Consider the following 20,769-nt stretch of genomic DNA (forward strand, 5'->3'; position numbering starts at 1 on the left):
TGATTTATTATGGCTGAAAAAATTGACTTGTGAACGTTTTGACCCCAAAAGGACTGATTTGTTTTTGTTTTATGCATGCAGTAGTTTATTTCATTGCAAGTTCAGTTGGATAACTTTGATACGTACTATAATCAATTAATCAAATAACTTTAAGAAATAATTCTGGGAGAGTGTCTTATTAAGCAAGTTCATCTTTAGGGTACATTCAGATAAGGAAATTTCGGGTTCAAAGGTTTAAGTCCTTCTTTTCAAAGACACGCGCTATTTCTTTTCATATAGTCTTCTTAATCTTCGAGGTAAGCCTTTTAATTTGCTTTTATTACTGTCTGATGGAAATTTAGAAATCGGACGCTTTAAATTGCGTTTTCTTTGTTCGAACTGCCCTAATATTTTTTAAGAAAAGTTTTCGGAATTTTAATAAATAATTACACGAAAACTTTGAAGAAGGAATGTTCTGAGTTACTTGCACATCATATGACATCTCTTGTATCTAAGCAGGGAATCACTTTGGGGTGTTTTTCGTATTTGTTTAATTTTTTCTTGTTGTCTCTCATTTCTTAGTCTCACAGTCGGAGACTATAATTAGCTTGTTTGTTTTTTTTGTCGAAATTACTACAACTTCTAACTATTTTGTTTCTTTTTTTAACCTAGGGAACGATCCATGCCAAAAAATTCGCCCTAATTCTCGGCGCTGTTTTACGAAACTCATTTGTAGAAAGAAGAAATTGAAGTTTAGCTTATCACTTAGTTGTCTATCAATTTTAAATTAAGGCGAACCAAAAACGCCATTTTTGTAGGAAAAATTTCTCCTTATACTGCTTGGAGCGGAGTTTTTGAAAAAAAATAATTTACTCACCATTGGCCTGTACTCAGGGGTGGATCTAGAATTTTCTGGAGGGCAGGGGGTAAAAAAGCTTTGTGGACCTTTTTTTAAGCCGACGAAATTGATTTTACGAGGGCTCCCAGAGCACTACAAAAACCCTATTTTGACAAAAAAATTTGCACCCCAGGCAAATTTTTAAAAAAAGTGTAACAAATGCCTTTTTGGGCACTTTTTGGAAGGTTTTGACCAAAAAATTGCGTTTTTGGCGCGCCTTTAGTATTTGAGATCTTTGACGCCGATATTAACTAAGTTTGAGGGGAGAGCGCGCGCCGAAAAAACGCGATTTTTTTTGTAAAACATTTCAATAAAGTGCCTAGAAAGCCTAAAAACGCCATTTTCTGCCTGTTTTTTAAAATTTTTCGTGAGGCGCAGAAAATGTGGCCAAAACAGTGTCTTAAATGTGGCCAAAACAGTGTCTTTTAAGTGCTTTGGAAGAGCTCGGGTTTTGATCGACCTAAAACAAAAGGTCGACAAAACTTTTGAAAATCTGCACCCCCCCCCCCCTCGAGAAAATTCTAGATCCACCCCTGATTAAAAGAATAAAAATTACATGATTTTTTTTAGAAAAATAAAATTTTGTGACGTGAAGGTTTTGCTTCAAGCTTTTATTCAGCCCTAATGATTTTGGTCGAAGTTCTATCGGCCTTCCAAACTAATTTTGCGTTTCAAACTTGTTTCTCACCTAATATTGCTTTATTTGAAATAAAAGTGGAGTTTTATCTTTTTGTTTTAATTGCCGACTACTCATACACTTTCGTTTTAGTTGCCTCTCTATATGATTTCTTTTGACTTTCAAAAACTCTCGGGTCAATTGCTCAGTTGTACAAAAAGATATTTGAGCCCCGAAACAGCGTTAAATAAGTGTCCAGAAAAAAATTAAAGCGTTCCAAAAGGCCTGTTAGCAAACATTGTTTAATAGATCAAAATAATATGGTTAACCTTGCGATAAGCAAGAGTATTGCAATCGTACTAGATTTTTTCCCGTAAATAACTTTGTTCACAGAATGGTCAAATTTGTAGGAATGGTAAATTTGAGGACATGCTCACTTTCTTGAAAATTCAAATAAAACTACCTCAATTTGATAGTTAATAAGGGGAGTACATAGGTTCAGTTAATGTTTTTTCAATTACATTTGAAAAAATAATTATTTTTTTCGGATTTGTGGTTTTGGCCGAGTTTCCGTTGGTGCAATTTCTTTTTTTTAATCATCATTTAAGTTTTATCAGGTACTACTTTTTATCGGCCTACTTTGTGAAGCGTGGATTTTATTTGGATACAAAATTTTGTTTACTATAAAGTTTCTGTAATTTGTCATTTTACCAAGTCTGATTTTGAACAATTTTGTTTTGTACTTTTTTTTTCGTTTTAATGGTTTCAGCTAATGCTGTATGAGATAAGTCAATTTATATTGCATTTTCTTGACGGTCAAAATTTTGTGTTCAAAAAGTCAGATGTTTTGAAAATGCAAGGGATAGGGTTTTTTAATTTTGCTTTTTTTGAGAAGCTTCCGAAAGTTTTTTTCACTCTTTGCAAAAATTTTAGTTCGGTAAAAAACTACTCTGCCGAGTTTCAAAAAAGGCGTATCGTTTGAAAGATTGCTTACTCCCCTGTGTGCCTGCATAGTCTTTCTGGTCTCTTTTTACTTTATTCTACTGTCTACAGCCTTCAAAAAAGTCTCTGGGGGAATATTTGACCCATATTTTTGGATTTTTTTCATTTTCTCAAAATTTCTTCTGAATCTGAACTTCTATGTTCAATGATAAAATGTTCTGGGAATATTCCCTGCTTAAATGTCTACGCTCAAGTTGTTCTCCACTACGCCCATTGTTTTTTTATACGCAAAGTTATGACCCCTCGGAAAAGTCAATACTTGGTTTGTTGTACCATCTTTTGAAATAGTTTGACTTTTCGCGAAATCTAACCTCCCAAATCCTGTTCTTGCAATCAATCGGAACGACAAATTGTGTGAATGTTTCTGTTTAGCGACCATTTCCGTTTTTTACACCAAAAAGTGTGATACGTAGAAAGTTCAACTTTTTGCTTGTTTGACAGTTTTTGGGAAACTTTTTGGTTTTTCTCGAAAACCACCCTGCTAATTATTAGACTAAGTGTTCGGATTCAATCAAGAAACCCGGTTTTGGGAATCTTCTCTGCTTAAACGGCCACGACTTTCTCATTGCAGAAAAAGTGGTTGGTTTCGGAAAGTCAAGTTTTTGAATTTTTGACCGTTTTCTGAAACGTTATTAACCTATCGAATATGCGAATATGAGATGAAGGGCTCAATCGTAAGAACTAGTTGCAAGATTTTTTTCTACAGAAGCGGCAACTATTTCTTTTTTCTAAGAAAAGTTGTTTGTATTTACAAAGATTGCTTTTTCTTAAAAATTTCACTCATTTCACTTTTTTTAGTAGAGAAATAACCTAAATTTTTGGCAAACTCCAATTTTTCAAATTACCTATTTGATCTCGGCTTAGTATAACAAATTCTGAATATATAAATTTGCTACTTTTTGAGCTGGGCCTCTAGTTACCGTTTATCGAGAACTTCGAACATTTTGGTTCGCCTAGCTTTTTTTTTCAACATATTTCTTTTTTTTTGCGTTTGAGCGTTTAGTTCAGCAAATTTGAATTTAGGTTGCAAAACTTTCCTACAAAACTGAATACCTATTTTTTTTTGTTTCCCAAGTATGTCGTTTTTTTATTATAGAGGGGTGCGGTCGGCTCAGATCCTTTAAGTTTCCGAGATATGAAGTTTTTATGCTATTTTTTAATTTTTTTTTCAAAAGTTAGATTTAGAACACGTGACAAAGTTTGAAATTCCAAAACCTATAGTGGGGTTCCGTCAGGGTAATCCCAGGGTTTCAGATCTTGCCTCCAAATATACTGCTTAAATTTTCTATATATTTTTTAAAACAAAATAGCTTTATTAAAAATAGGTTTAAACAGCTTCACAAATTTCGGAAATCTCAATCCTATAGTTGGTGCTGTCAGGGTAATCTCACAGAGTGGCGAGTATTGCCTCCAAAAAAAACAGCTCAACGCCTTTATACTCCGGGACCTGGCGTTCCTATGAATTTTTAAACCTCCGATATAAACCTGATTTAATTTTTTTTCACTTTTCGAACCTACGGCGGTGTGATATGAAGTTACTCACAGAGGTTGCAGATGTGGCCTCTTATTTTGACTGCTCAGATCCTTTCAGTGTTATCAGATCCAATCAGCTACCCATACACCCAACAAGCCATCGCTCTGTTAAGCTATCCTCCCAACGAGCAATCAATCCGTCATGCTATCAGCATATCGATCAAGCCTTTTGTTCATCAAGCGATCCAACCAGCCATTGTGTCAGTTTTTAATTGATTGGCCCATCCATCCAGCCATCCATCCGTCAAGTCATCAATCTATCTAGCCATCCATCTAACCGGCCATCCATCCGTCCAGCCAGCAAGCCAATCATTAATTAATTTGCAAATCTCTGTAGCCATGCATCCAGCAAGCCATCCGTCCAGCCATCCATCAAGCTAACTCATCAAGTGATCCATCCGTCTTGCCATCCTTTCATCAAATCATCCATCTATGTAGCCATCCAAACAGCTATCTATCTATTCATCTATCCGTCTTACCAACCAGTCATCCATTCATCCTTTGAACCATCCATGCTTGCATTCAGCCATCGATCCCTTCATCTAGCAATGCATCCAGCCAGACATCCAGCCATCAAAGCAGCCACCACTCAAGCAATCCATCACTCCAACCAGCCATTCGTTCAACCAGCCATGTATTCGTTCATCAAGAATGTCATCCACGCATTTATCGACCCTGCCGCCTGTCTTGCCCTCCTCAGTACTACCATGAATCCATCCAACCAGCCATTCTACCATCCGTTAATCCTCCGGCAGTCCATCCACACATTCGGCCAGTCCTCCGTCCAGCCGCTCATCATCGATCTAACAATCCATCCATCTAGATATCATTTCGTCCCGCATCCATCCCTCTAGCCATTTATGTATCCCATCAGGCTTTCACTCAGCCGTTCATTTCCATCTAGCCATCAATCCAACCAGCCTTCTCTCCATCCAGCAACCGATCCATTCAGCCATCCATACAACAATTCATCCATGCACCTGGTCATCGATCCATTCATCAGTCATCCCGCCATCACTTCAGCTAGCTTTCCTTTCATCTAGCTATCCATCCAGCCAGTCCTATATCTAGCCAACAACCCATGTGGTCTTTCAACCAGGCAGTCATCCATACATCTAGCCATCCATCCATCCTCTTATCATTTCAGCCATCGATGCATCAAGCCATCCATTCATCCAACCAGGCAGTCTTCGATCCAGCCGTCACTCAAGACATCCATCCTTCCGACTAGCCATCCATGCGCCCATCTATCTATCCATCGTGCCTGCATTCCATCCTTTCAACAGTCCATTAATTGATTCAAACATCCATTGATCTATTTCATCCACTATCCAGCCATCCTTAAAACCAGCTAAACATCCATCCATCTAACCAGGGGTGGATCTAGGATTTTCTCGAGGGGGGCGGATTTTCAAAAAAAATCAAAAATTTTGACGACTTTTTTTTTTAGGTCGACCAAATTGATTTTTCGAGCTCTCCCAAAGCACTGTTATGCCCCTATTGTGGCTAAATTTGTCTGCACCGCAGGAAAATTTTTGAAAAAACAGTCAAAAAGCCGTTTTTGGGCACTTTTTGAAAAATTTTGACAAAAAAAATCGCGTTTTTTTTTGGCGCGCGCTCCCCCTCAAAATTAGTATATATTGGCGCCAAAGGCGCCTTTAGAAAAATTTTAGGGTCGGTCGGCCAAAAATGGATTTCCGAAAAAGTATCAAAGGGGGGACCCTTTGGGTCGGCAGGGGGTCGAATCCCTGAGGGGGGGGGGGGGGCGTCCCCCCCCCCCCCCCCCCCTAAATCCGCCCCTGCATCTAACCTTTTTTTCTGTTAGAGATAAATTTTGTAAATTTTCGGGAGCAGCTTAAGCTGCATAGGGCCTGCTAGTCCATTTTTAAAACTGAAAGTTGACGTGACGCTCATTGATATTTTTTGACTTTCAAGTTATCGGATATATAAATCTTTGTTAAATGATCGTTTGTTTGTCCAATTAGAGATATTGTAGGCATATTTTATTGACTTTTTAATGGTATTGAATACAATGAACATCATTCAGCCTCCAGTTTTAACTAACTTGCTTTGTGGGGTAAATGCGGGTTAAAAAGAGCCTCCTATTTTTTTTAGCTCAAAACAAGGTATTCCGAGCCGTTGCCAAATCTTTTTACCCTTAATTAAAGAAGCTTAGTTTGATGATGGCATTTTTTTTGTTTCTTCACGCTGTCTGCGATCACATTTCACCTGAAAACATTTTTTATTTGATTCCTTCAAATCAAAGTGTATTCATCTTTTTCATAAATAAATAACTAACTAAGGCTGACTTACGGCAAAGTTACCACAATCAGTACATTGCATAATCTACTACGCCGCTGCTTAGAGATAGGCGAAGCAACTCTCATTCAAAATTAATTTTTTGCTTCCGTTTTTTAATAATTTCCGACTGGTTGGTTTTCACGTACAATTATCATCTGTCTTTTTTCTCAGGCCTCTGACGAGACTCCATCATTTGAAAAAGAGAAAAATAAATCAGATTCTACATTTTAATTTTTGGTCCAACTGACACAAAATAGATCACTGCTCAAATCGTCAAAATGGTAAGTTCTATTCAATGATTTTTCTGTTCCGACATGCATATGGAAGAAATTCTGAATAAGGGTAATTTTACACAAAATTAGATTTCACAAAATTTTGTTGGATATCACACTGAAGATCTTTCGATTGTGATTAAAAATTATATTAAACAGTTTAAAAAAATCGCAATGACATCTTAAGTAAGTAAGTATAGATAATACTATACGAATAAATAACTAATGAATTTTATTCGCCATTGAAATATGCTTTTTACCATACTATGAAACTTTCAATGAGTATTGCCTCTTTTTTCAATCGAGTTTTTTTTTTTCATTTTATAGATCTTTTTTCAGCCGAGTATTTTTCAAATTAGTGTTGTCTCTTGTGCGTGGTGTGATGAGAACTACACACCTGCGAAGAAAGTTATTAAATTGAGTTTGATCGACAATAGTTGATTTCAAAAAAAAACACAAAAAAATGTATGAAAAATTTCAAAAAAAAGATCAATGAAAACTTTTGATCTCATTCGATTTACGACTTAAAGTTTTAAGATATATCACTCGACCCATTCCCATGATTATTTTTGGTACCTGGTTTTGCGTAGAAAACATAAAAAGAAGAAAAAACACGAAAACACCTGAATACGAAGTTCTCCCCATTTTCATTGGTCGATTTAAAAATTGAATGTAAGTTTTATAATTGAGGTTTTTTCTAGAAGTATCAAATTGTTCATTCGCTAGAAAAAAAGTTTACTTAAAGTTTTAACTCACCTTGACTCATTTTTTTTAGTCACCAACTGCAATCCAATTTTTTGAGTATTCGCTTAGGGTGAGATAGTTTTATCAGGTTGTTTTTTTTTTTCGGCTAGCTGACTTTGGTTAGTTTAACTTTATATATTTATAGCCTATATTCATTTGCTTTTTATTTACACATGTGATGTAAGTTTTTTTTAAAATTTATTGCTGTTTCGATTTGGTAAAAGTGACTCGCGATATGAGTTCTTATAGCACGCATAAGCGGTGAATTAAACCATGGTAATTTGAATTGAGTTCCCCGAAATATGGTCCGAATAATACAATACGAGATGCATACTGCATCTATTTGTATTTAACATAGCTTGCGGATACAAAATTGTTTGTTTCATTTTTTTTCAATGATTTAATTGATGTTTTTGAGGCCAATTTTTTTCTTCAGCTTTAAAGGTGAGTTAGGACTGGGGTGTATAACTCATAGAGTAATTTCGGATAGGGTACACCGTCTGCTCGTCACGCTATCTTATTTTCGGCCGGATAGATTCGTGCAACTTCTTAGTCTAATACCGATCCTAATCTTACTCTTATACTATCTAGTCTCAGGTTGTTTAACTAGTCTCTGCTAGGCTCAATAGATCTAGGGTATACTGGTTTATTGCGGCTGCTGAAGTGCTCGGGAGAGTCCAACTAATTTCTAAGTTAAATTCAAATCTCTCTGGTGCTGAAATTACAAGTAACTTCAGCACTTACAAATAAGTAGGTTGTTAGTTAGATGGATCATGATTGGTTAATATTAAATACTTTACATTGGTAAAACATTTAATTTATCCAATCATAAAATATAGTTTAGATCAGGTTCCACCCATCCGGGTTTTACAGAGTTTTTTAGAACAGTTCTTCTGTAATTCAAGGATGGATGATGGACGTTGGTATTTGGCGAACATCATTTTTCTTTTGTTTCCTTTTTGTTAAGGAAGTTCCAGGGAGCTGGAGTTAAGGACATAAGACGTTGTGTTCTTCTTGTGACAACGACTGAGTCTCTGCAACAGCATCAATTCTGATTTCAGAATGGTTGGCTATGTCAGGTTTTTCTGTTCTTCGGAGAGAACTTCTTTTGTGTTTGATCTAGCTTGGGAATGGCGTGGAGATTGTGCGTGGAGGGGATGCCTGGTTACTCGGATCTGTACGTATACTTGAACATCGAGGTGGTCATTGGTCTAGTTCAATGAAGTCCTTTTCTGCGAAGTCAAGTCGTACTCTAAATCCTTTGAGTTGTGATTGTGAGCGGCATATCGATTGTAGTTGGTCATTCTCTCTCGAGTGTAGCGGGGTCGTCTTGTCTTTTGATGTTCGTCTTTGGTGTTGTATTCTGATCTATATATTGCATCATGTGATTTTACATTTTATAAAACTTTTATTAGTTTAGTATTTTTTAATTATGATTTTAGTTAGTTGTTTTCACAAAAGCTTTTTGTTTTAGTTCGGTTATTTTGAAGAGTTACTCACCCTTGAGTAGCTCTTATTAAAAATAAAGGTGTGGTCACAAAGCGTGGATGTAGCGCGGTGGGTTAGGCCGGCTATAGAGCATGCTCAGGACGTCCTTTCCTGGTGGGTTAGGCCAGGTGTGGGAGTATAATTTCATGCGGTTTTTGTGAGGGGTCCTGTTATGTGACAACGTTTTATGTTGGGTTTGTTGTGGTTTTACTTATGTCTTGTTGGTTATGTACTTTTTCTAAAAAACAAATTGTTTGTGGTATGGGTTTGTCTTTCGACTTTTTTGTGTTTTATTATTTCTTTCTAAGACTTTGTAATAGTCTTCAAAAGAATAAATTATCCAGTTTTAAACTGGGTTAATCCGGTTTGGGTACCGTTGGTTTCCTTTTCTTAGTCATGCTGTTATTCTATGATTTGTGGTATTTAGTAAGCTGCGTTGGTTAGTTTTGTTTAGTATATGATTCCTTTCCAACCGGGTTAAAGGAAAGTTTGAAACATGTTATTATATGTTAGAGTTGTTGAGTGTGAAAACTTGAAACTGAAATTCATTATTTTAAACAATTCTTCGTGGGCGAGCTGTGCGAGTGTGGATAGAATTTCTGTGTGAATGAATGAAAATATCAAAAGGTTAGTACTGCAATTGCGTTTTATTAATTTACTGCATAGAATTTGGAAATTTACTGCTAGTTATGGGGGAATTTTAAGATACAAATTTTCATCATATGTAGATTTACTGCTTTTGGGGGAAAATATTATAAATTAATTTACTGCATTGGTATTATATTTATTTAATTGTTGGTGCAAAAGTTTAATAGGGTCTTAAACAGTTTTGAAGAAGTTTGCTATTTTTTATTTTTCTTTTGTGAGTTTTTCAGATGATCGAGGATGAAGGCTAAAAATCTAAAGAAAACATGAATAAAGTATGGTGAGTTTTTTAATATTTTAATTAGTTAGTAATATTTATTTAATTCATACTTACCTGTTAGTCGTCGGGGAAAAAACCGTGGGGGAAGATGTCGTGAATTAGTTCTGAAGTTGTTAGTAGTTTAGCTAAGATGCGGATGATATTTTTAGTTTGAAGCAGTGGCCAAAGCAATTGAAGTGCCTTAATAGTGGTTAGTTCTTCAGTGCCTACTGCAAACTCATAAGGTGTGTTTTGGATTAAGTTATATAATTTGTGGTTAAATTTAGTGTTGTGGATGAATTCTAAAATTGGGATTTCTATAGGCTGTACAAACTCGTGCGGGATAAGGAAGGGTCGGGATTCTTCGGCGTTGAAGGTCTTGGTGATGGGGCAGAAAATATACATTTGGGTTATGGGGTCATAATTACGAAGAATACCATGGAGGTTAGTGTCTTTAATACAATATGTGAAATTTAGGAAATACGGTGAAGTGTATTTTGAATTGATGAATTGGAAACGATGGTGTGGTTGTCTAGAGGGTGTGTGGAGGTCAAAGTGATTTTGGATGAAACGATAGTAACTGTATGTATGTGTTTGTTTAGTGCGCAACATAATATCGTGTGAGCAGTGTAAATCTCTTTCGTGTGGTGCAAGGAAATGAAAGGTTAGTGAAAAGATTTGGAAGCGTTCTTTAAAACTTTCGTATGCTTGTGTGTTTGTTAGTGCTTCTGAAATAATGTGATCAAACTTTCGGTCGAAGATGTTTAGTGTAAATACATATGGTGTCTTGATGAAAAATTTCTCGGTGATTTGTGGATTAGCGAAGCGATCGTCGTCTAAGAATTGATCTTGGTTAGCTCTGATGATGTTGTGATCGTAGTATTCTAGTGTATATTCATTAGCTCTAGGTGCAGTGTGTATTTTTAGTGATTTTTTATATCCTACGTAAGTAAACTGTCTAGCGGTGAGTGGTGTAGTTAGTCGATATAGCATATCTTTGTTTCGGTCTATATCGATGGAAGTGTTGGTTAAAGGTAAGCAAAGAGGGTTAGTGAAATGATAGTATGAGGTCCAAGAGAGAGTGGGCATTAAAACGTATTCGTCTACAAAGTTGCGTGTTTCGTTAGCGTCATGAGGGGTGTTTAAGGTGTATTGTGGAAATGAGGGTAAAGTGATAGCTAAAAATTCTTTAGTGTTAGTATGCTGGGGGTGGTTGATGTATTCACGGGCTGTTCCTGGTTTTGCTGGGAAAGGATGGTTGGGGAACTTTCTTTTAAAAGTGCGGTAAGCTCTATTAGTGTTGAGTGAGGATTCAGTTGATGTGGATGATGGTGCTAATGATTCAGTATAATTTGAAGAGGGTGTAGGGGGATTGGATGAATTTGTAGTGGAGGAGATTTGGTTTATGGTCGGGGTGTTAAGGTGGTAGGGTTGTTGTTGGAGGGTAATAAAATTGTCTAGCTCTGGGGAGATTCGGGGGGTGTCTGGAGATGATTGGTCAGAATGGTATGAGGAATAGGTTGGGGTAACTTGGGAAGCATAAGAGGGTGTGGGAGTGATTGGGTCAGGGTGATTTGACAATATGGGTTGAAAAGGAGGTTGAGAAAAATGAGAAGGGTTATGAAAATTATTGGATGGAGATGGTTCTGAGTCGGCAAATTCATCGGGGGTTTCAATATTCGGGTTATTTAGCTGTGAAATGGAGTATAAAACTGAAATATGTGAGTTAGTGTCGGAATTCATGCCTGATGTTACATTGCTAGATGGAAAATCGGGTGGCGGAAAAGCGAAAAGTGGTATTATTGGGATTGAAGAGGTAAGGTTGGTTGGATGGGAATTTGATCGATGGAGTGATCCAAGTTGGCGGCTCATCGTGGGCTAAAAAAATTATTATTTTGAGATTGAAAAGCGGTGGTATGTGGTTGTTCAATAATTTGTTCATAAGTATTATCATCTTGTGATTGATGTGTTATTATATGTTGGACGGGACTTTGTGATGTGGTGAGTCTAAAATTTGGATTATGTGTGATGGCTAAATTTCGAAAATTTCGTGGGACTAGGGATAGTGGATGGTTATTTGGTAGGGGTGGTAATTGTGGTGCCGTTGGCTGTGTGTCGACATTGTTATGTTCTTCGTTGTATGTATTTTGTCGTGTTGTTATTTTTGTGTTATATTCTTTTATTTGTGCGTCTAAAAGAATTTTGCTTATAGATGTGGAAAAAATTCCAAAAAATCCTGCAAAGAGTATGCGTGCTACGCTTGCTTGTCTGTTTACTTGTGTGTGTATAGCACATGTATTGTAGATTCCTTTTAAGAGTGAGAAAAGAAATCCAATAAAGTTGAACATTGCGTATAAAATAGTCAATTTTTCTAAGATGTAGTAGGGCCATCCTAGAAAATCAAGGATTTCATTCTTGAGTGTAACAAAGCTAAAAATGTTAATTGGTGATATATCTTGGGGACGGTATTTTTCGCCGTTTAGATATATATAATCTTTAATGTCTTTAAAATATCCGCTATAGTCTTGCGTGTAGATATCGGCAAATCCTGCGGTTTCTGCAAGTTTGCGTAAATTTTGGTCTATTGATTGTCTTTGTATAGTGTCCATTTGTGTTAATAATTCTTGGAATTGTTGTGTTCTAATGTGATGTTGAATATCTGATTTTGAATAGATTCCTATTGATTGTAAGTCTATATTTGGGTTTCGAGCAATAGCGCGAATGCTTTCTGGTGAAAATTTTTTGAGTGATTGCATTAATGTGGGGTATGGAGTGAGAAGATAATATTTATTTTCATCAGGGTTTAGTTGTACTACATTGTGGCTATTTTCTGATCCACATGGGACTGCGGTATCCCAGAAATAGGTTCTTCGTGAAAGTGTATCCACGAAATGTACTTTATTCTTATAAAAGATAGGGATTCTTTTATAACATCGTTTATCTTCAAAAACGTATAGTGGTGATACTTTTTTAGTACAAGTATAAAACCATAAGATGTTTCCTTCGTAGTCTAAAAAATTTGATCTATTTCCTGATAATAAGTATCCTGCGTAGGGTATTTTTAATACTGCTAGTGCAAGTGATTGTAATATTTGTGTTCGTTCTAATTCACATAGTTGGTGTAGTGTTTCTAATTCGGAGAGTGACATTTCTTGAAAAATGCGGCTAATTGTATAGTCTAGTTTCATATCTAAATGAATATCATAGTGGATATTACCGAAATATGTAGTATTCATTAGTGATAATTCTTGTAAGCGTGTGCTTCTGGTGTCATAAGGTTTTAGATGTCCACCAGGTTGTCCGTTGCTTTTTTCAAAATTAACTGGTATATAGGATGTTCCTTCGTTTAGAGGATGACCTGTGGCATATGGGTCGATTTTTACTTTTCCAGTGGTCATGTCGAATCCTTTTTCGTATTCAACTAATATTTCAGAGTATTGTGTTCTGTGAAGTGGATTCCTGTATTTACATGCAAGTTCTGTTTCTTGATATATTTGAAAACGTGTCAATTTATTTTCTATATTGTCTATGTTTCTAAAATCGGAACTTAGTTTGCGTGATGGATGGACTTGTTCATATGGAATTGATTGTATGAAATATTTTTCGTGAAATTTTATCATACGAGCGTGTATTTTTGCTACTTGAAATGTTGTACATGTATCTTCGGGGAACCAAACAATTGTTGCTTGTGTTCTCGTTGTAGGGTCGCAATATCCTTGATCATTTTTACAAGGTAGTCGGATTCCTTGATAGATCATTGTATTATCAGATAAATCTCGTGTGAGTTGTATTTTTTCGAGTTGTATTTTCCAATCGAAAAACATTATTTCTTGGTATCCTTTCTTTTTCGTGTCTGCTTTGCAGTTTGATGGGTTATTTATACCAATGTGTGGTATCCAATGTTTATCATGTAGGTCATAGGTTAATCGTCCGTGTGCGCCGTTATACGGGTATTTTTCGTCTAGTTTTATATGTCCTTGGTGTCTTTCAAGTTGTGATTGATGTACAGAGTCTGAAAAAACTTGAAAATTTACTAACTTTTTTTGGGAGTTTTTATTTCGTGTGATGTTTAGTCTAAGTAATTCATTTTTACAATCGTCGGGATTGAGATGTAAAAGACGTTCTATATTACTTTGATAGAATGATTCATGGTCAAGTCGGTTTTTGTTTCCGTTCGAGACTTGTGAACAATGTACTTTCTTTTCGGAAAATGTTGCTGTGAATTTATAACCTGTAACTGTTGTTGCTCGGGCTTTTGAATAGAGTGTTGCTATTATATCTGTGGTTTCTATAGCTTGTGGTTCTGTTTCACAATGTGATACTTGATTTATTGCATATTTGTGTAGTGTTTTTTGTTCATTTTCTTCGCAATCGTAATGTGTTACTAATAAATCTTGTGGTCCTGTACGAGGGGAAGGGTTTATGTTTTGATTTGAGGTTACTAGAAAAAGGAGTTGGAGAAAATTTAATAATTTTAGAATATACATGTGTATGATAATCCTGAGTATGGATTATAAAATGTAATGTAACCAATTGTGTTTTTGGTATATCTGTCGTATTTGTATATTACTTCAGTAGTTATAAAAGGTGGTGGTAGTGATTGTGCTGTTATGTTAGGTGGATTTGATGGGTAGGGATGTTGTGTAATATTGTTTAATTTAACTGTGATTTCAAACTTTAATTGTAAACTGTTTTGTTGGAGTATTTGAATATTGTGATCACGGATATCGTTGTGAATATCTTGGCGATATTGTAATCTATTAAGTGCCCAGTTATGAAGGCGGTTACTTTCTTGATGTTGTCCAAATAATGGTGGAGGTGCTGTGAATGTATTCCAATCTAATCTTAAAGGAATATTTATTGATGATTGTTCTCGATATCTGGCGTCGAGATTATTTGGAAAATTTAAGTTAAAGGGTAGTGGTGAAAATTGGCTTATTGATGGTGTTGATGGTAGTGATAATGTTTCCGGTAGTGATGAGGATGTTGTTGTATCCGTAGAAATATCTATGGGGTCGTTGACTAAATTTGGTTCACCTTGTGTGAATGAATGTGTAGTCCAATATGGTAGTCGTGATGTTAGGTTTGGGGGGTTAAAAGGATTTTCTCGTGCTTGTTCAGATGTTGGTGTTGAACCTAAGTAATCTGATGGTAAGCTTGAGGTGCTACGTTGTGAAAGAAGTGTAGGGGTTTCTGGTAATATACCAGTGGTGTTTTCTGGAGTGTTTTGTGATGGGGATTGAGGTATATCAAAATGAACTCGGGGAGTTTGAAAATTTCTATTTCGTCGAGGATGTATAATTTGTCTATTTATTTCTGTTGTGTTTTGGTTTTGACTAAGGTTTCGTATTCTGCTTAGTTCTTGTGGTAGTGTTGGGTAAAGATTATATGTTGGTTCACTTAGAGGTGCTTGTCGTTGAACTGGTTCTAGTGGTTCAGATAAACGAGCGTGCTGTTCTTCAAAAGTGTATGGATTGTCTTGAAAGGAAATTCGTGTAGATGTTTGAGGATTTTGAGTAGTTGAAGGTGGTGTTGGATTATCTTGGGATGATGTCGGTGAAGACTGATTCTGTGACTGTTGGGTAGCAATTTTTGATGGATTTTTGAATTGTTACTTTAGTGGGAAGGTTTATGTTTATTATAATATTCTTCTAAAAAAAATAATTAGAAAAATTGTTGCTAGGGCAAATGTGATGATTGCTTTCTTTATACATTTACATATGGTCAAAATGAGGGATGATAGAAATGTTGTGAAAATTACAAACAATAAAAAAATATCAGTTCTACTGAAAATTGTTCGTATCATTTAGACAAGTTGTTAAAATCGTACCTGTGGATATATTCAAGGGTTTTGGAAAGTTGGAGGAATAGTTCGAGTATTGTGTAGAAAATTAAAAAAATGTTACAAAAAATGATTAAGATTATTAGAAAAGATTCAAGTAGATCAAAAAGAAATATTATAAAAGCTTCAAGTATTGAAAAAAAATGTTTAAAATTTATAAGTATTTGAGCGACTGTTTGAGAGAAAAGCATTTAAGAAATGATCTCTTGGTCGAATATTTTTTGCTGTTTGAGGCGATTTTCTAGTGTGGTCGAATTATTTATTAGTTTTTTGACAAGTGGGTTGAGTTTCGTAAAAAATTGTTGGGGGCAATTTTCATGGTGACTGGGAGGTCGTCTTTTTCTTTATTTTTGTTTGTCAAATGATCCGGGGTATGGTGAGATTTTTATACTTTAGGCTAATTAAAATCTTCATTTTGTTACTTTAGGCTAAGTTATCAAATTTGTTTTGGGGTATTCGTGGTCTGAGTTGGGGAAATATTGTTGATCTTTGGGTTATTAGATAAGGGAGGGGTACGGTATTATGGTGATATTTATTTTAGCTGTCAAGTTGGAGTGGTTTGCTTATTTTTGACCTGGAGGTTGTAAAGTTATAGTTAGAGATGTGCCTGGAGTTCTAGATTATTCGTCTAATTGATCTTAGTTTGAGTTAGAGAAAGTGGCGGATTGGATGAATCCTATTGGTCTATTTTGAACTAGAATTATTGTGTACTTGTGAGCATGTTATTTTGAAAAATTGAAATGAAAAATGTTACGGAGGTTTCAAGATTGTGAAGTATAAAATCTTAAAATTACTTTTTAAATTCTACTTTCTTTAATATTTTAGATTGGGGGATGAACATTTTGTAGTTTTTACGTGGTTGATTTCGGAGTCTTGTTGTTTTTCTATGTTCTGATTTGTCTATTTCTTCTTGGGGTATTATTTGTTCTGTCATTTTTCTATTTTTTCTTAGTTTTGGAGATTCTTTATGGTTTTGGGTATTGTTTTTGGTGGCGGTTGGTTTTGTGTTTTGATTTTCGGTGGGGTTATCATTTTGTTCTGTGTTTTTCAGATGTGGTTCGTTTTGAATGATTTTTAATCCTGTGAAAGAATATAATTGAGTTAATTCGCGGAGTGCGTATTCTTTTGGGTAATAAGGTAATAGGTTGTTTCGATGTTGAACGATTTCTTTTTTGTTTGAGTCGGTAATTTTATATGTGACATCAGTGGGTTTTGCAATTATTTGGTAGGGTCCTTTTCGGAGGGGTTGTAATTTTTTAGAAATTCCTTTTTGAGTATTAAAATTAGGTATTAAAACAAATGTTCCAATTTTTAAATCGGAAGCTGGTGTAAAACGTGAATTGATTTGTTCATTTATGTTTTGTCTTTGTAATAACTTTTTCGTTATTTTTTGGTAAATTTCATTGTGTTTCTTATCTCTATTTAAAATCCATTCGGTGTGTGTACCGGAGGCTAATTTGAGAATTTGTGGGTGATGAAAATGATCTTCATCGTGTGTATGTAAAGGTAGGTTATAACAAATTGAGTCTTTAGTTGGTTGACAATAACCTTGTGCGTTTTTATGGGAATTTGCTGTAAACATTATTGGTTTGCGTGGCTTTTGGTTGAAAACCATTTCATATGGTGACATTCCTAAAGTTGTCGTGATTTGTGAATTATATGCTAAGGGAAATAATTTTACATCTGCTGACCATTCGGTATATTTTGTATCATTTCCGTTGATGATACATCTAAGATATTCTTGTAGTGAGCGGTTCATACCTTCGACTAAACCGTTTGTCCAAGGTGCATGAGATGTACGTGGTTTGTGTTTAATGTTATATAAATGACATAGTGTGATAATTTCATTATTTATGAATTCTGTGCCGTTGTCTGTAACTAAAATTTCTGGTAGTCCAAATTTTGCTATCCAGTGTTCATAAAGTGTTGTATATGCGTAATAAGCATTACAATGTGGTACTGGGTTAAGTGCTACATAGTGTGTGAATGCGTCAACAATTACCATAATGTAGGAGTTTCCTTCTGATGAGGGTGAAATTGGGCCTTTAGTATCAAATGAGATACGGTGATTAAAGTACAAACTTTGTCCTTTAAAATCTTGTTTTTGTGCTATTTGTTTTTGATTTGGGTAAGGTTTATTCAGTTGACATACTATACAATCATTGCATAGTACTTTTATCCAAATCGGTGCATTTGGGAAGTAAAAATTTTGTATAAAATTTGAATATGTTTTTTCTGATCCAGAGTGTCCTTTAATATTTTGTGTATGTGAAATATTAAAAGCTATAAGAATCATACTTATAGGGAGACAGGGAACCGTAGATTCATTTAATTTGTATTCTAGAAGGTCTGTGTTTTCGTTAATTGTTGTGTTGTTAAATTTACGAAAGTATCGGAGGAGTGTTTTGTTTCCTAGAATGGTTGAATCTGCTTTGATAGGTTTAGTTTTATATTTGTGCCATGATTTCAGTTGTCGAATTACTGGGTCAAGGTTTTGATATTGTTTCAGTGTTGAAATTGTAATTGTTTCTGTTGGGGGGAGAAAAATGTTTTCGATTTCTAATTTAGATAAGGGTATTGTATCAAGTGGGTCGTGAAGGTCAAAAACTTGATTTATTGTGTATTTTGAATCATTTGTTTGTGGTCCTGATAAATTTATTTTATCAGTTAAATTTTCTTTTTCAATTAGTGGAAAATGGTCTTTTTTAGGTAGGTGTTGTTTTGTTCGTTTTTGTTGGGTGTTATTTTTTATCCATTGAGAATATGGGATTGGTTTGAAAGTTGATGTTCCAAGTAGATCAACTTCATAATGATTATTTTGACAATCTAAATAAAGTGGGAAATGTTGTAAATTATTTATTTGTGATTGTTCAATATCAGTTTTTACTGCATATTTGCATTCTAATCGAGGTGATGTTTCGTTTTCTGCAAGGTAGAATTTTATATTTTTGGGTATTTCAACTGTTGTTTTTCGTGTAAGTAATTCAGGTGGTGTATTTCGACTTAAGGTGTCTGGTAATGCAAGATTTTTTCCTGCAGTCCAAACTATATGTAAGTTTGGAAACTTCATTAGAATTAATTGAAATCTGTAAACTCGGTGGTTTGGGTTAGATTTTTGTGTGAAAAGAAAAATGATTGGTTTGTGGTCTGTGAATAAAACTGTGGGATGTTTTGATCCAAGTATCAGAAATTCATATTCTGTAAGTGTATAGATTATGGCTGTACATTCTCTCATTAGGGTTGAGAGTCGTAGCTCTGCTTGAGTGAATAATCGGGAGTTTGCTGATATAAGGTTCATTTTGTTTGTACCATTATGTGATTGTAATAATGCTGCGCCGATGCCAAAGTTCGAAGCATCGCACATTGCATAAAATGGTTGATCAGGGTCTGGAATTGTATTTGAAATTTGTTCAGTTAAAAGTTTCTTTATTTCTTCGAATCGTGCTTGATGTTCTGTATTCCATTCAAAGTTATTTTGTTGTCTAAGGATGTTATAAAATGGTCGTAGATATAATTGCATTTTATAAACATATTTACTTAAAAAGTTTAACATTCCAAGAAATTCTTGGATTTTCTTTTTATTTGTTGGTGGTTGAAGTTTTTGAATAGCGTCAATGCGTGATTTCAGTGGAGTGATTGTTTTTCTTTCTATGTTATGTCCTAAGAATTTAACTCTTGTCAAAAAGAAGTGTGATTTATCGGGGGCGGCCTTCAGATTTTCGTTCTGAAGTATTTGGTGATATGTTTCTAAAACTTTGAACATTTCGTCTTTTGTTTGTGATTGCATAAAAACATCGTCTAGATAGGTGATTGCGTTTTTCTTGAGTATTAGTGGTCTAAAAATTTTGCTCATAAAAGCTGAAAATGCTGCTGGTCCTATGGATATTCCATAGAATAAGCGGTTGAATTCATATTGTTGGTTTCCGATAACAAATTGTGTTAAACGTCGTGATTGTTCATCTAGTGGCATTTGATTGTATGCACTATTCATATCGGCGGTTGTGAAGTATTTGCCGTTTATTTTTGTTAAAATAACTTGTATTGGTTCGATGGGCCAATTGCATTTTGATTCATCTATGAGTGAATTAAGGTATCTAGCGTCGAGAACGATTTTTAATGATTCTCCTTTAGCTAGAATGATAACGGGGTTGATAAATGTGTTGCCTTTTGGTTGTTCTTCTTTATTAACTGGTGATATAATATTGTACTGTTCTAAAATATCGAGTAATCTGTTTACTTTATCATGTAAGTGAATTGGTACTTTACTTGCTCTCTGTTTTTTGAAAACTGCGTCTGGTTTTAATGGGAGATGTAGTGATGAACTGATTTTGCCAACATCGAATTTTGATGTTGCATAGACTGATGAATATTTAATTAGCTGTTTGGCTAACTTTTCGAATTCGTCTTGTGTTATTTGTGAATGTTGGAAATTAAACATTGTTAAAAATTTTTGTTGGTCTGCTGTGTAGTTACTTATGTTGAATGTAGGTTTGAAATATGGAGTTTTTGTGAAATAATCCGTATTTCTGTTTTCGTTACTTATTATATTATTTATAGATAATTCTTCATTAAGAATTGTAGATTGGCAAATATCTAGTAATTGGAGTATATTATTTACGCGATAGGCTTTTTCGTGTATTGGTGATATTGTAGCGTTAGTTTCACAATATCCTAAGAGTCCTAAAGGTAATGTTACTTGGTAAGGTGTGTTGTTATAAACATGTAAGGAAATAATATCTGAATTCGAATTTTTCAAATATTTTATTGAAGAGATTGTCATTTTGAAAAATTTATGAATGGGTTTGAATTCAAAATCTGACATATAAAATTTTTGTTTGTTTTGTTCTTTATCATATTGGTGAACTTGTTTGATTGAAAAATTATAGATGTTTCCTGATAGTGGTTTCAGGTGTTTTCTTTGTTGGTTATATATCGGGTAGAATTTTGAAAAGAATGGTGGTTGTTTATTTAATCTTTGAAAAAATGTTAAGGATGTTTCTTTTGTTTTTGTATATTTATCTTTGATTAATATTTTACTATTTAGGATGTTAATTGTTGGTATATACTTCGAAATAAATGGTATTCCAATGATATTATATTTAATATCAGTGATATGAAATATTTGTTTAAATGGCTTGTTTAGAATTTTGCTTTGCTCCATTGTTCTGGTAGGGAGGAGAAATAATTGGA

The 20,769-nt window shown here is 34.7% G+C and overlaps 1 protein-coding gene across 1 annotated transcript in view; it reads left to right on the forward strand.

Annotated features, from left to right (window-relative positions):
* Positions 1 to 225: 225 nt before the first annotated feature.
* The window catches only part of LOC134847776 (2-(trimethylamino)ethylphosphonate dioxygenase-like), a 188,396-nt gene continuing 167,852 nt past the window's right edge, over positions 226 to 20,769 (forward strand). The window contains exon 1 of the mRNA XM_063864993.1: positions 226 to 296. The gene's annotated coding sequence lies outside the window, so the exon portion shown is untranslated. The remainder of the gene's footprint in view (positions 297 to 20,769) is intronic.

This window comes from Symsagittifera roscoffensis, chromosome 6, assembly GCF_963678635.1.
Source record: "Symsagittifera roscoffensis chromosome 6, txSymRosc1.1, whole genome shotgun sequence".
NCBI lineage: Eukaryota > Metazoa > Xenacoelomorpha > Acoela > Convolutidae > Symsagittifera > Symsagittifera roscoffensis.